Raw genomic sequence first — 16,644 nt, 5'->3', positions numbered from 1 at the left:
GCTAGCGAAGCTTGCCCCCTCGAACATTGGTCTTCCTTGCCTTGCCTTCCTTAGACAACCCTTGCTGCCCTTCGACACTCAAGGTAGGCGCAAGACATGCCTTAACCTCTGTGCTTTTACCCCTTGCACCTTCAAGGGTGTAACAAACCTCCCCCACCTGACTTTGGCAACGCCCTCGTTGCCAACGGGGTTTGATTAGTCGACTCCGCGTCGCTTGCAGCACCTTCTTGATGACCTACATCATTTTGGAACTCCTCCCAAAGTTGGTTGACGTTGGCTTGCTCCCTGAGCCTTACCTCGTTGCATACTTTGTCCACGAGGTTGTCCAACCTAGCCTGCCTCTCCATGGCAGCAGGGTTGAACCAACTTGGTGGTCCTTCATGGATCCGCCCTAGGTGGCCTCCTGCCCCTAAGTCCCCATTGCATGCTTGGTTGCCTTCTGCTTCCAACACTTGGTTGCCATTCCCTGAATGGACTTCCTTACTCCCGTCGCTGATCTCTATCACTTCGAGGCCTGCCATGGGCCTTGCACCCAGGTCTTCATCGTCATCTAGCACGATGACTTCCACTTGTGGCTGTGGCACCACATTGATCTCGTCATGAAGAGCAGCCCATCTCTTCCACGTGAACTCGAATGCTTCGAGTGCCTTCTTATACAGGTCATACTTTGTGCTCCACTTCTTGTAAGGGACATAGCTTGCCTCTTGCCTTCGGAACAAGGCTGAGCGCAGGCTAAACTGATTGCCTAGCAGAGGACCTGTCCATAGGCTTAGACATCGATGGACAGCAGCTATTTCGATTTCTTCCAAGGACATCGTCCCCGCGACAAGGTCGAGGTCATGCCTCTTGATCATGTCAATGACGGCTCCATCCTTGTGCAGCGCTGCCACGAGTGTCAGATGTCCTCCCCGATGGATGTGGGCATCAACGAATACTTCCAGATTGCTTGGGGGTCGCCTAGAAGGGCCCTCATGCATGCCTCCTTGAGGCTCCGCGACTACAGTGTTGAACAACACCATGGTATTGGCCAGGTTTTCGTCAGAATCTGTTTCTTTGGTGATGGTGAGTGCGGCAGTGGTTTGAATGTGCAGGCAATCTTTGGCTTTGTGACTGCCTTGGCAGAAGTAGCACCTTAAATTTGGGTTACTGCTTTGGTGGGTAGTTGCAGCAGTTTTTCTTGAAGTATAACCGCCCCCAACTGCTCTAGGATCCACTACTTCGCCCTTGCCACGTGTCAAGCTCTTATTTTTCTAACTTGCATGCCATGCATGCTTGCTAGAAGCACCCCCAGACAAGCCTAGGCCGCCCCCAGACAGGCCCAAGGGTCCTCCACGCATGCTGGACTCCCCTCCATGCACGTTGCCAACCACCTTGAAATCTGACATGCGTTTTGCCACCACCAAGGCCGCGGCTAGATCGCGCACGTCATGCCTTTGTACTTCCTCTCTCGCCCAAGGATTTAATCCCATCAAGAAGTAAAATAACTTGTCCTCCTCGGACATATTATGCACATCAAGCATCAAGGAACAGAAATGCTTACAATATTCACGTATCGACCCCTTCATTTTGAGATTCATCAATGCTTCTCGCGCCACCCATGCGGAATTGCATGGTAAGAACTGGTCTCATAGTTCTTTCTTCAATGCCTCCCAATCCGTGATTGGAGGTTTTCCTTGATCTTCGACTCTTGTGCGCCACAATAGCTTCGCATCCCCCATAAGATACATGCTTGTCATGGCCACCTTCTCGTTGACATTGACATGAACAGTCTTGAAATACTGCTCCATGTCCCACAAGAAGTTCTCTAACTCCTTGACATTCCTCGCTCCTAGGAATGACTTTGGTTCCGGTACCTTGATCTTGGGCACGCCACCTCTTGTGCTCGTCCCACCTTCATTGATGCTGTTTGGACCCAAAATGAGCATTTTGGCCTGACAAGGCACGTCTTGGAGAAATTGAGCCAATGTCACTGGCTCAAGCCAATTAATGCTCCACTATCATTTGTTTAATGCTAAACTGTAACATCCCGTATCTTAATTCACCGGTTTACTAGTCATTTGGACAGTAAACGACAATTCGATTTACTTTTACTCTTTTTCGGTAACTTTAGTGGCCCTAAAAGTTGACTTTTTGATCGGGTCAAAATTTGAGAAAACTTCCTTCGTGAAAGTTGTAGAGGACGTTAAACCGAGCGCGTGCATATGTGGTTCGTAAAAATCGGAGTTCGTATGCAAAAGTTATGGTCAAAATACTAAAATTACTGTTTATAGTAACTTTCTATATATAGAGAAAATACTGTGGTAAGTTTCAATATTTTTCCAGAAACTTACCGAGCTTTCTGGGGTCTTCTTTGTCCGGCCATATCTTCCTCCACAGGCCTCCAATCGATTTGATTCCAAAAGCAATTTTTCTCACCTTGACGTCGCCTATAGTTTCTCTGAAGACATCGGGGTGAAAAAAGAACTGTGGAAGGAGATGCAAGGCCGAGAAGCCGCACAGCTCGAGCTGGAAATCGCCTCCCTTCACCGGCTGATATCTTCCGATTCCGGCCACCCCGGACGACCAAGTTAGGTTCTTGGGAGCGCCTTGGGACGTAGATGATGCTCCCGGAAGCTTTTGCCGAGATTTGAAGCGTGGAGGAAGAATCGACGGTTTGAAGTTTGAAGTTACTATTCACAGTTCGGGTTCAACCTTCCCCTTAATTGTTGAGGTACTTCCGCTCATTTTCTAACTTGGTCACAGTTGAAAGAATTAATGGGTGTGTTGAGTAGGTGTTACTGCCAAATTTTGGTGGCCATTGGAGTTGGTGGCAGTGGCGGCTGCGCCGCCACTTTGGGCGGCGGTAACGGCGGCTAGGGTAGCTTTTTAATTTCAATTTCTGGCTAGTTAAATTCTATAATTATCATAGAGCTTATATATGAAGTTTGGTGAGGATTGGTGGAGTTTTGAATCGGTTATAAATTTCTAAAGATTTGGATTTCGGTTAATGTTAATCGTGGATCCGATTGTCGGATTTCCTCCATAATTGTTATATAGTCTGGAATCGACGAGTGGGCAGTGTTGGTGAAGTTTGGTTGGATGCGGAAGAGGATTGGAGAAGTTGAGGTTATGGGTTTTGAGATTTAATTATTGATTATCGTAAAATTATTTTCCGTCCGGTAATTATTTATGTACGAATAATTGTGTACAGGACGAGATACCGACTCATCGCTCGATGAAGGAACTCGTACGCGTGAACGCTTAAATAGTACTGTGAGTGGACTTTTATTTTTAAATATTGATGCATGCATTTATTTTCTTAAAATAATGCTCTAGTTATTAATCATATTACATTTTGAACAAATGAATTGATTTTCGGAATTTGATTTCGGTTTATCTCGTGGAATTGCTTTCAATAATGAGTTTCAAAGGTTGATTATGATTTATAATATTATTTGACAAATTGCTTATTTCCGAGGTAATTTTCCGGAATTAAGTATATTTCTAATTGCCGATTTAAGTTCCTGGAAGATTCTCGAGATGAGTTTCGATGGAGTTGGATTTTCTCATTTATTTATTAACTTTCGGTTTTGGCATCGGGAATGCCTAATTAAGGATTTTGGATTTGGTTGGTTTCTTGGAGATTTTGAGAGATTTTTTGGAAATGGGATTTTGCTTATACTAATTTCCGGTTTCGGTTACGGATTTGAGAATATTTTGGGCGTGTGGGACACGCCGTCAATTTATTCCTATTTCTCACTTATCCATTTTGAGATTGAGAGTAATCTTGGCGTGCGGGGTCACGTTGTTGAATACATGGTTTCTATCTCGTGAGAAATGTGGGGAAGCTGCATGGATTTACTGGTTTTCGATGTTTTTTTTTCCTCACCATACGCGGGTTATGTGATTAGGTCTCCTCCTCACTGACTTTGTGTTGGTGAGTGGCAGTTGAGGTAGCTTGTTCTCCTCCTCACCTACTTTGTGTTGGTGAGTGGCAGTAGAGGTGATTTATTCTCCTCCTCACGTGAGTGGTAGTCGAGGTTATTAGTTCTCCTCCTCACACAATCTATGTGTGGGTGGCAGTCGAGGGTAGGAAGAGCCTAAGGGGCTCCTTTACCCGTATGGTGATATCTCTTCCCCATATCCTATTATTACTTGACTAGCGGGGCCTAGTCCGATATCTCTTAACCAGCGGGGCTGGTATGTTTTCACGAGATTTTGAGTTTAAAGAAATGTGTTTTATAAACGTGGCATGCATCGAAGTTTTATAAATTTAAATAAGTGGGAAAGTATTTAAGTTTGCTTCATTTAAATCATCTTAATTATTTATTTTTGTCCACTCACACTAACGTGTTTTCAATACTTTCCCCTGGGCCCTTCGGTTTCAAATGCCCAGTTTGCAGGCGAAATTAGTTGAGGTCGGGCGTACATGGAGTCAAGGCATAGCCAACAGCATTGCTTCCGCGTACTCATTTTATTTCTGTTTTCTTTGTTACCTAGGGGATTAGTATTGCTCTGATAATCTATGAGATTAATATTGTTTTTGGGTTGAGAATGATATTTGTGAAATGGGAGTTGTGATTTGGGGAGCAGATGGCTCCAGGAGTATAAGGATGGATGATTTAGAAGTGTAAATGTTTTCCTACAGGTTTTGGGTAGCCTACTTTTAGGGGAAGTTCCGCCAAATTTTTGGTAGAATTTCTTCTAAAGTGGGCCCCGCAGGGCCACTTCGGATTTCGGGGTGAAATCCGGGGCGGGTCCTGTCATAAACACTTTGGCATGGTAGCCTATAAATAGAGGTTACAATGAAACACTTAAACACACAATTCACAACAACAATCTCTAAGATTATCCAAGCCTCTCTAGAGCAACCCCTCTCTAAGAGCAACTCCTCTCTTTCTCTTACCGGTGATCACACTCCAGTCCTAGTCTTCTCAAGAGCCGACTGTCAGTGCCACCAAATCCTCTGTCAACGTGCTTCGGTCCTAGTCTCATCGGGAGCCGACTATAGTACCGCGACCACAACGGTTACGGAACCAGCCAAGCAAGGGTAACGCCCTCGCAAACCAACCAAGCTAAAGTCACGCTTTAGCAAGTTCTCTCTACTTCCCGGTGATTTCGCTCTGCTTAACCTACAACGTTGAGTATCGACTTGGTGACACAAGACAAAGTCCTCCAGCACGAGGCACAAAGAATCCTGCGACGAGGTTGGTGCTCTCCTCGTCTACAGTCGCTCAAAAGAAGTCAGGTCAAGGGACACCCCCAATGACCGCACCCGAACGGTGCTGGCACGCCCGCGCAGAAAAGAGACTGTTGACCAGCTGCAGCAAAATTGGAGCCAAACATTTTGGCAGACCCGGTGGGACTACACCAGAGTCTTTTTGTGTTCACCATCATTGGGATGCCAGAGGAAAATCTTTACCAAAAGAAATTCCTGAAGTCATGGCGACGATAAAAGGCTATGTACTCATTCCCATTCCAAAGAATGCGAGCATAGAAGAGCGGCCTGATATCCTTCAAAAGAATTCTACCGCAAACCATGAGAATCTGAGAAAATCCCTCGCGGAGGACCGTTGACGGCTCGATGAGTTCACGATTCCAGTCAAGAGGCTCGAGTTGGGGGCACAACAAACACAAGGCGAATTGGAACGTCAAGAACCTGCTCGCGAAGAGGTCGTTTTTGAGACTAACTTGCCTATAGGTGGCAATCAACGTAAGGTTCTCACTGGTGAGTCACAGCCTTACACATAGGTTGTGCATGGAAAAGTCTGTCCACAAGAATGTTTTTCTGACAATGAAATTGTCTCTGAACAGATAGCTGATTTCTCCACTGATCAAGCCAAATACGTGGCTACTGATCAGATGCATGGGGGGCAAGATATGACCCATGATCATCCCTTTGATCAAGAGAAGTTGGCGGCAGTTGGCGACAAAGCCGATCTTGGGACACCGTCATCTCCCAAATTGCAATTGAAGATCATGCCTCGTCAACCAACAAAGATACTTGGGGGGCAAGATTACCCCTCTCACGAGCCAAATTCCTCCAAATTCTTCAACGAGAAGTATCTTTGTTCTTTTCCTACAAGCTCTCACAGGAGGGATTTTTACCCTACAAATTTTGATACATCGGAGCTTGGAATGAAGCATAGATGGCCTCCCCCGTGGTCTTCTAGAGGTTAGCCAAACATGGTGCTGCTAGCTTCTTTCTTTCTTTGCTTTTAATTTTCTGTTTTTTTTTTTCGTTTCTAGTTTTCTTTTCATTAAAAAATCAGTTTAAAAAAAAAAAAAAGTTTAATTTGGTAAGGGGTTGTGAATCATAAAGGAATAGGTGAAGTCTCTTTTGTTAATATTGGCCTAAACTCCTTATTGGTGCCTAGTTCAGGTCCCTTAAGGTTAAGGGCGGCTTTTATTAACACTTGTTGAACTGTCTTCACACTTATGACCTTTCTCATCTTAGTAAGTATAGCCTATGTGAAATGGTGTCTAGAAAGGGGACAACGTTCATGACAGGTTCTTGAATCCAGAAGTGCGTGCAAATGGGCCTAAACCACTATGTGGGAGTAGCTCATGCCAAAATGGATTTTGCCTCTCTTGTTCGCCCTCCCCCACCTGGCCATTTCAGTAAGGTTGCCCAAAGGATTTGAAAGAAAATTTGTGTCTAGGCGATTATACTTGGGCCGCATGTCTAAACCTTGATTCACATTGTCTTATTGAATTCAGCTACTTATCAAAAAAAAAAAAATTAGTGCGATCCAAAAATTACTGAGGAGTCAAAACACTGAGGGATTAATTTATTAGCCAGTCTCTTCGCATAAGCCTTCGGGGACAATTCTAGTGTTCCTACACTCGCAAAGCCCATTCATGAAGGCCTGTTTTTGAGGCCTATAATCATTTCTTTGCTATGCCTAGCAACACTAGGGGGGCAACACTATACAATACTAAGCCCATTTAGCCTAAAGTTAAAAAATAAAAATAAAAAATAGGCAAATTTCGTTAACTTTGTTTTAGGTTTTATATTCATATTTTGGTTTTTGTTTACCTTTGTTCTTTATTTCGTTGGTTGTTTTGTTTATTATTAGAGTCAAAATGAATTTTGGGTAAATATGTTCTTCATCGGACGCATCCAATGGGATGTGATGTCTAAGGTCTAGTTTGGATACGAGAAGTGCTGACAAAGGGTCTCGTCCCCTGTCAATCAAGTGAGCTGAGCTCCGCCAAAATCGTTCCTCTCTTCACCTGGTCATGTTCCAAAGGAGTTACCGAAAGGAGAAGAGAAATATCCCTAAGTCCAAAACGTTTTTTCTTGTATGTTGCGTCACTTTATGTGTTGTTCTTATTTTTGTTTTGTTTTGAGTCTTAGGATGCCCTTTCAACTGTCTATGATGAGTTTATATCTCCAAAATTATGGCTAAAATAAATAATAATAATAATAATAAATAAAATAAAATAAAAAAGTCATAAATACAACTCTTAGGGGGCAATTCTAAGTGTTCCTACACTCGCGAAGCTACTAAGCCGAGTCAGCGGCTCCGGAAACTTTTTCCAGCTTTGCCCTCGCAGGAAAGGCTGAGCTCAAGGGAAATGTAAGAGCCACCACCGTGACCGCCACCTCCATCGGAAGTAGTCTTCATGTTGCCAAAGATGTCCTCACCATGCATGGGGAACAGAGGAAGGGTTTCAATCTCTATGTTCATAGATCCATAACCACCATAGTTCCCCATCTGCCTGTTAAAAGCAATCACACCAGCTGAAGAAGCAGAAGCAGATGCAGAAGATCCGAAGTTAATATACTAATCCACAGGTTTCCAATTGGTACCATTACCATTACCAACAAGCCCTGATCTTTGCATGGGCACATGAACATCCGAAGTGGACCTCTTCTTCTGCTTCTCCCGAGCCCTTTGGTTCACGAACCAAAAATAGACGTTCTTGAACTCGATCTTGCCGTACCATTTCAGCTGGAGACAGATCCTCTGAACCTGCTCTATAGTTGGGGACCTAACTCCCTTATTGTAGAAAAGCTCCTTGAGGATTCTTATCTGATCTGTAGTGGGAGTCCACCTGCTCTGCCTACAAAGCATGTTAGCACTACTCCCGGCTGCTTTGTTGCTTCCTCCATCCTCGGTTGGTTGCTGGGTTTGTGGTTCCATTGGTGAAGGATTGAGAGAATGCGAGAATTGAAGAATGGTGATGACAAGTAATTAAGAAAGATTGCTGTTAGAAATATTGGAGTTGATGAAATGGTTTTGGGATTGGAGATTGTGGAGGAAGATATAGGCATGCAAATATCCACCCTTGGATGGACGGTCGAAGAGAAGAGTCAACCTGAGTGTCAGTAAAGAGTGATTAGTGCCTTAAATCTCGGAAAAGAAGGGATTATTGGCGCGTGGGGAAAACCGAACGGTTTTCGAGGAGGTAACTGTTCTTTTCACGAGATTATTTTTCACGACTGTTGTTTTGCAACGAGTGATTAGTGCCTTAAATCTCAGAAAAGAAGGAGTTATTGGCGCTAAGAGTTTTGAGTTGGGAGCCAGCAAGTGGATCCAAAAGATACATATTTTCTCAAAACCCTCGCCGCGAGGCTCTTTTTGACGCGGAGCATATTTTAAAAGTTCATATTATTTTCAATATACAATTATGGGGGCCTATATTTGGGGCCTTGCGAGACACAATTATTGGCTTCTCGCGGATATTTGGATATCAGGATAAGAAAATATTATTGTATTCATAAAGTGGCTTTGCAGCCAAAAGCAGTACATTCATTACAAAGCCAAAAGTGGCTAGAATACAAAACAGGAATCTTCAGATATCTTCTGAATCTTTTCTCAAGTGGAAGCAGCTATGGAATCCAACGTCGGGTTGAGCAGCGCCATTATCTCAAGGAGGGGCAGACTTCAGGGAAGGAAAAAGAGGAGTAACGGAGCCCCCGCGCCCCTTTACATAGAAGCGGCAGAGGAATACAACATAGGCTTGGCCAACGCCATTATCCATGAGAAGGGGAGACTCCAGTGAAAGAAAATGGAGCCTCCAAGCCCCCTCAATTGGAAGCAGCTATGGAATCCAACGTCAGGTTGAGCCGCGCCATTATCTCCGGGAGGGGCAGAGAGTGAAGGAACCGAATATCAACTTGAGTCTCTGCACCCCCTCTAGCCATGGTAACCACCATTAGTTGGACGTGAAGTATAGGAACAGCCATTCTGTGGCTTGAACCCATTCCTTCAAAGAGTCCATCCCTTCTCATCCCTCCAAGATTCTATCAAGAAGAGAAAGGGGGAGAAGGAGGTGAGAACCAAAGCCCCTTCCATCTGGAGGGCACAACACGGGCCGGGTCTAGAAGGAAGGAAACAGAGGAGGAAAGACGAACCTCAGAGTGGCCGTCCTCCCTTTCTCCGTTTCGCTCCGCGTGTAGGATTATGACAAAGCTGATCTTGCATGATCGTGGATCCCACACTCGGAGCCCCCTCGCGTTTCTAAACCAATCTGAAGCTTGGCATTGTTGTTGCAGAATTCCAGAAGGACGAAACAAGGGGTTGCCTAAGATTACGCCATAAGGCCTAACCTAGGCTTAAGATTACGCCATAAAGCCTAAAATTTAGAGGCTAAAGGTCATTTCATGAGGGGAAGATTTGTGAAGAAGGAGAAAAAGAAGCAAGGACTGAAAGGCCATTTCTTGAATATTTCAGAAAAGTTGTTGTGAGTATTCCCTTCCCGAAATACAACAATTTATAGGGACTTCAGGCAAATCCCCACTATTGGATGAAGCTGAATTTCAAAACCGATGTCAGTAAATCGAGATTAGTGATTCCAAATCTCGGGAAAAAAAGGATTAGTTGCATGTGAGGAGCGGTTTTTGAGGAGTTAGCTATTATTAAAGGGACTAATAGCATGTGAGGAGACCGAACGGTTTTCGAGGAAGTAACTGTTCTATTCACGAGATTATTTTTTTGTCACGACCGTTGTTTTTCAACGAGTGATTAATGCCTTAAATCTCGAAAAAGAAAGGATTAATAGCATGTGAGGAGACCGAACAGTTTTCGAGGGGGCCTACAGAGATTGGCCAGCAAAGCTCAATTTCAAGCAAAGTTCCTCCACGCGGAGGTTCGCCGCAATAGCACTAGCTTCAGCCTGAGTGGCCCGTTCTCTGAGACGGGCCAGGTTGCGGCCCATTTCTTCAGAAGCAGCCAGAGGTTCATCGAGTTGGGCTTCTTCTGTAGCAATCGCATTTTCAACAAAGGCTAAACCGGTATGGAGGTCCTCGATCCGAAGTTTGAAGTCGGACCTTTGGATTTGTAGTTCCCGCAGGCGGTTGGTTCGCTCATTTAAAATACCGCGAGAGATGTCCATTTCTCAAGAGAGGCTATTCAAAGCCTCTCGAGTGTCGTGAGCCTGGGCATTCGCGGTCGGTTGACGTTGGCGAGCCTCACCAAGTTCATTTAGCAGATCGTCAATGGCACTAAATTGCTGCAGGGTCAATGCCTTCTCCTGGCAAAGATACCTTAGGGCTTCCAAGACTCGCGGAAGGATGTCAGTCTCCAATACCCGAGGACCCAGATGTTCGTGAAGCACCATCTTAGCCTTATCCACAGCAGAAAGAGGAGTTACCTCCAACACCCTCATCAATCTCTCAAATCTGGTAGGAGGAGGAGGCGGCGGAGGCGCCACAGGATCACGAACCACCAATGCAAAAGGGTGGACAGCTTCCTCTGTTTCTTCATCTTCAACAGGTTGGTCTGTCCCTTCAGCCGCAGGAGAATCTGGAAACTCAACTCGCGACTCACCATGGGCAAGTGGAGCATATTCAAGCACAGGGTCCTCAGCTTCGACGGTTGTCTCATTTGTTCGCGAGACTTGGGGCCCCCGTCAGTATCATTTTCCATCTCTGGGGCGACTGTCCCGCCGATAAGACCAGCAGCGTTTGCAGCCGCCACCTCGGTACAAACAGAATCCTGGTCAGGTTCAGAAATGTCAGAGAGCGGGGTTGGATCTAAAGGGAAATGGAAAGCATTGGCCAACAGTGGCTTACCTCTCGAGCTGTCGGGTCAATATCTGGTACGTGGTCTCCAAGAGGAAGAGGCCCCGCCTCATTCACCTCTTGAACCTCTAGTGCCGCGAGAATCTCTATCGTCATCAGTTCCTCATAAGCAGCAGAATCCTCAGAGTGGCTTTCCACACTATCATGCTCCGAGGAGTCGTCATCGGAGATCGTTGTTAGAATGGTAGGACCTTGCAGATGCTCTGTAGATGTGGGAGACGGAAGAGGCGCCACGGGGTTAGTTGATGCTTGAACTAGCGAGAGAATTGGCTTTTCTGCAGCGGCTAAGGATCCAGCCTCGCTCAGTCGAGATGGATCAGTGGTCCTCTGACGGACCTGTCAAAAGATACATAATGAAGATCCTGCCCAGATTCTAAAATTTAAATAAAATAAAACAGGGCCAGAGCTTACCAGCCGCATTGATAGAGGCTCGTCATCCTCAAAGTCCTCTTCAGCGATTTGGGCGCGACCGCATTTGGAAGTATGAGCAGCAATTACCTGCACAGAAGAGGAATCACAACTCAGAAAATAGAAGGGGTCTGGAAAGCCAAATGTGCAAAGTCAGAATTAGTCTGGGGCAGTTCACCTCAGCAAGGCTCACAACGTCATCATCAGAGGACTCCCCCTCAGGAGGCTCCTTGGCTATTGCCTTCTGTTTCCCGGCCTGAGTTGAGGCTGCCCTGCTCCAGGTGGTACGCTAAAAATAAAACAAATGTACTTAGCAATATGGATTGATACTCAAGCCAAGGAAAAGAAATGGTGAGGGAAGTTGGAAACTTACTGATGCCCCATGTTCACGAATCTGTATTCCCGGTTGTGTTTGCCGCGAGGGCTTTTGCGGTTGCAGGGGCGGAACAGGTTGATGTTGCGGAGGAGCAGGAACAAGAGGCGGAGCCTCGCTAGCATAATATTGTTCAAGGATGTCGCTGTCCACGGCAAAGGGATGTTCCAAGTCGCGGAAAAGGATGGCGAAAAGGTCACAGTTATTCATGCCCCAACAGTTCACTGACACTTCTTTCCACCAATCAGCATAGTCATCATCGACATCGTTGAGGGGGTATAGCGCTCTGACCCAAGGGGGAATCACTATCAAAGTAAACTGACTCTGAAAGGGGGCAGACCTAGGCGGAGCTGATCTCCGCCAAGAGGTGTAGTAATTGGCAGAATCAACCAGAGGCCAGGGTACCAACTGGGCCAACCCAAATTGACGAGCAAAGTGATTGGGTGCATAAAGTTCGTAACTTAGTTCATCCATGGCCAATTGAATGTCGGAGCAAGAAATAGTGCGGCGAAACATCATCATAGCTTCTTCGCGATGACCCGGGCGAGGAAGAAACCCATTTGCCAATATCGCGGGGAATCTTCTATTTACCACCAACTTCACATCCGGCATCTCATCCAGAAGATACAAAAACGAGAAACACTCGGAAAATGCCGGAGATTCATACCTTCCCTAGCGGCAGAGCCACCGGTCTGCGAAAATGGGGGAAATAAGTCTGCAGCCAGAAATCCAGAATCCAGAAGGGGCCTGAGGATTGGACTTCGAATGGATGCATAGCGACTTGATAAAGGGCTCGATAAAGCGAACCCATAACCGGTTGACCAAGGCCAACGACTGTGCCATTATAAAGAGCAGTCGCCAAAGAGGACCAAGTGCCAGTTGGTTTACCAGCAGAAGTACAGAAAATAAACTTACAGAGCCACCACTCGAGGAAGGCAATTCCCCCAGTTTAGTCATGATGTCCGCGGTAGTAATTTCGCCAAGACGGGTAAGATCTGCTATGAATGCTGCGACCAGTCTGAGTCATCTGCAGCGGGAATTTCTCGTCATCAAATTGGCCTTGAACATACAGTGCCGCGTGGATGGGTAGGCCAGTGATAGCGAGAATATCCAATAAGGAAATACTCATCTGCCCAAAGAGGAAATCAAAAGTGTTGCTGGCGGTGTTCCAGAAGCAAACGGCCGCGGCGAGAGGAGCGCGATTAAGGCCGCCAGGAATTTGAAGACACAAGTCAATAGCATCCGCAATGCCGACTGCACGCCAGCGGGCCAAATCTCGGGCACGAACCTCATTGTACCAGGCCACATCAGGAGGTTGGATTGAGGGCCAGAAACCAATTTCGACTCTATGATGTTTCTGGCCCCAACCTCCAAGATCGGCAGGAGACCGGAGAAGAGCCGGGATGGGACGGCGGATGGGAAGCCCATAATAGGCCATAACATCATCTGGAAAACGATCGCGAGGGTGTGGGACCCAGACTTGCTTGACTATCGCCTCCACCAAAGCCCATCAGTCGACTTCTCTCCTCTCCGGTCTGACTTCTACATTGAACACTCATGTTAGTCCGCCAGGTGAATGCGGCTTTCTCAGTGATTTCATTTGCCTGATCGATAACGAATGGTTTCTTGGATGCCATTTCTGGGTTGCAAGGAACACTTCTCCATTACACCTTGATTTATAGCTCAGATATTTTTGGAGATTAATTTATTAGCTGGGCCAGTGAGTGGCCCTAGTTGATAATTAATGAATCATTATTCCATCTTGAGAATCGCATCTAAGGCGACAGTGAAGATATTCCACCTTTTCCTACCACCGCAGGGCCAGCATAGTGGCCTGATGTTTTTTAAATAAAACATGATTAAAACCGATGCGGTTTTTAGATGCTAAAGTTGCAGCAAATATGGTGGTTTCACATGGTCACACGTCATGATGTCGATAGCCATGATCCAATCATCCTCTTTGGCATAAGACTCGCAAAGGATTAAATGACAACAAACAGTTTGCTATTCTGCATCTTATTTCGCCAAGTACTGTAGGCCTTGATCTAGCCAGCGAAGCGGCTCTAACACCTACATTTGAGAAAATCAACAGAGAGCCAGCGAACAAGGCAGATACTTGTTGCTATACACATGGCGAAGCTACCACCAAGGAAGAGAAGGATCCTCATTCGCGATCAAAAGCAGTCTCCTTCGCATGAGGGGCACGCTAAAGTTCTGATCTCCTGTAACCTGCCCAAGTTTCACCAATTCACTGCATACCAGACATCAGATCCATGAGGGGGCAATAAAGTTGGCAAAGAAAGCGTCAGTTCATGACAAAGGCAATCCAGATTGTGGCATTCAAGCTTTATGGCCTATTTAGAGGCCTATATGGAAACAGTCAAGCCAATACAAGTGGGTTTGGAGCAACAACATTATAAGAGTAGTGCTGATTCAAGACCTCTTCAGTCAAGACGAAGACCTTTGACTTCGAGGTCTGGGGGGCAATGTTTGGACCCAAAATGAGCATTTTGGCCTGACAAGGCACGTCTTGAAGAAATTGAGCCAATGTCAGTGGCTCAAGCTATATATTGTCGACAAGTTCGAAATATATATTTAGAGGCTAAATAAAGCCTACTATGGAAGCATGGAAGCATGAAAAGTCAACTTTAGCACATTTTCCTATTTCGGCTAGGAGAAACCGAGCTAAACAAGGAAGGAGGGGCGGAAGACTAACCAAATGAAATTCAAATGAGCTAAAACTGTCCAGATTAAATCTAGACATCCCAATGATCATTTCTTATGAAGAGTGCCAGAGCTAGTTTTTAGTGGAAGGCCTTTAAACAATCAGTCCAATGTTTTGAGAAGCAAAACTGGAAAACTTAACCTGTAAGAGGTCCAGCAGCGTTTCCGGCCCAACCACTATATCAAAAGCTCTGAAATTTGACCAGGATGATCTACACTCATAGTGGAACATTTGTTATGAAGAAGTCACGGTCAAAATCTGAATGCTTGATGGAGATATAATTGAAGGAATAAAGGAGCCGAAAGTGCTTCCTTATCTCCAAAATTCATCATTCCTTATCTCCAATTATGCCTCCTTATCTCCTTATCTCCGAAATTCATCATTCTTTATCTCCAATTATGCTTCCTTATCTCCAAAATTCATCATTTCTTATCTCCAATTAATGCTCCACTATCATTTGTTTAATGCTAAACACTTTGGCATGGTAGCCTATAAATAGAGGTTACAATGAAACACTTAAACACACAATTCACAACAACAATCTCTAAGATTATCCAAGCCTCTCTAGAGCAACCCCTCTCTAAGAGCAACTCCTCTATTTCTCTTACCGGTGATCACACTCCAGTCCTAGTCTTCTCAAGAGCCGACTGTCAGTGCCACCAAATCCTCTGTCAACGTGCTTCGGCCCTAGTCTCCTCGGGAGCCGACTATAGTACCGCGACCACAACGGTTACGGAACCAGCCAAGCAAGGGTAACGCCCTCGCAAACCAACCAAGCTAAAGTCACGCTTTAGCAAGTTCTCTCTACTTCCCGGTGATTTCGTTCTGCTTAACCTACAACGTTGAGTATCGACTTGGTGACTGACAGGACCCGCCCCGGATTTCACCCTGAAATCCGAAGTGACCCTGCGGGGCCCACCTTAGAAGAAGTTCTACCAAAAATTTGGCGGAACTTCCCCTAAATTAGGCTACCCAAACCTGTAGGAAACATTTACACTTCTCAATCAAATCATCCTCATGCTCCTGGAGCCACCCTGCTCCCCAAATCAACATCAATCTCCAATTCACAAAACACACATCTCAACTTGAATAACATAAATCCCATAGGTAATCAGAGCAATTCTAACAGAAAGGTATATGAGGAAAACCTAATTCAAAGGCAGATGCGGAAGCCATGCTGTTGACTATGCCTCAATTTCGTGTACGCCCGACCTCAACTAATACGCCTGCAAACTGGGCATTTGAAACCGAAGGGCCCAGGGGAAAGTACCGAAAAACGTTAGCGTGAGTGGACAAAAAGAAATAAACAATTTATAACAAAATGGATTGTATACTTTCCCACATTTATTTCTTTAAAAAAAATTCCCGATGCATGCAATGATTAACGAAAAACAAAACAAGAGGAGTTCTGCTCAAGAAAACCGACTAGCCCCGCTAGTCACAAACGATTAAAAGAAAAGGTTGAATCTCTGATATTCAAGGAAAATAAAACCAGCCCCGCTGGCTAAAATAAATCGGACTAGCCCCGCTAGTCGAAAATAGTAAAATGAGTAGGGGAAGACGATAGCCATACAAGTGAGCCTCCCAGGCTTGGGTGATAGCCTCCCAGGCTAAAATACTCCCATAACTCCCGTAATATACCCTTACGCCACTAAGTGTAGCGATAGGATACCGGGCTACAGAATTACTGTCACAGAGACAGTAACCTGCGCCACAAAGGCGGAAGGGCTACGGTGATCCCATCACCGCGCCACAAAGGCGGAAAATCAATGCTAGCAATGATAAGTCACCCAAAGTATGGCAAAGGAAATCCGAAAACCAAGTAAATCCATAAGTACAAAAAGCTTCCCCATCTCTCGTAAATGAATTTCCAACGACGTGTCCCACACGCCAAGATAATCTCAAGTTCAAAACAAATAGGAGATAAATAAATATAAAGATTTACTCCATCGAAATCTCATTTCGAAAATCTCATAAAAATCTCAAATCGCCGAATATAAATATAATATAAATAGTATAAATCCGGAAATCACATCGGAAATAAATAAATAAAGGAAAATAAGCATAATCCAATGACGTGACCCCGCACGCCATAAAACCTTCAAATTACCAAATAACCAAAACCAT

This window comes from Rosa rugosa, chromosome 7, assembly GCF_958449725.1.
Source record: "Rosa rugosa chromosome 7, drRosRugo1.1, whole genome shotgun sequence".
NCBI lineage: Eukaryota > Viridiplantae > Streptophyta > Magnoliopsida > Rosales > Rosaceae > Rosa > Rosa rugosa.
The sequence above is the reverse complement of the archived record's forward strand: the minus strand, read 5'-3'. Positions refer to the sequence as shown.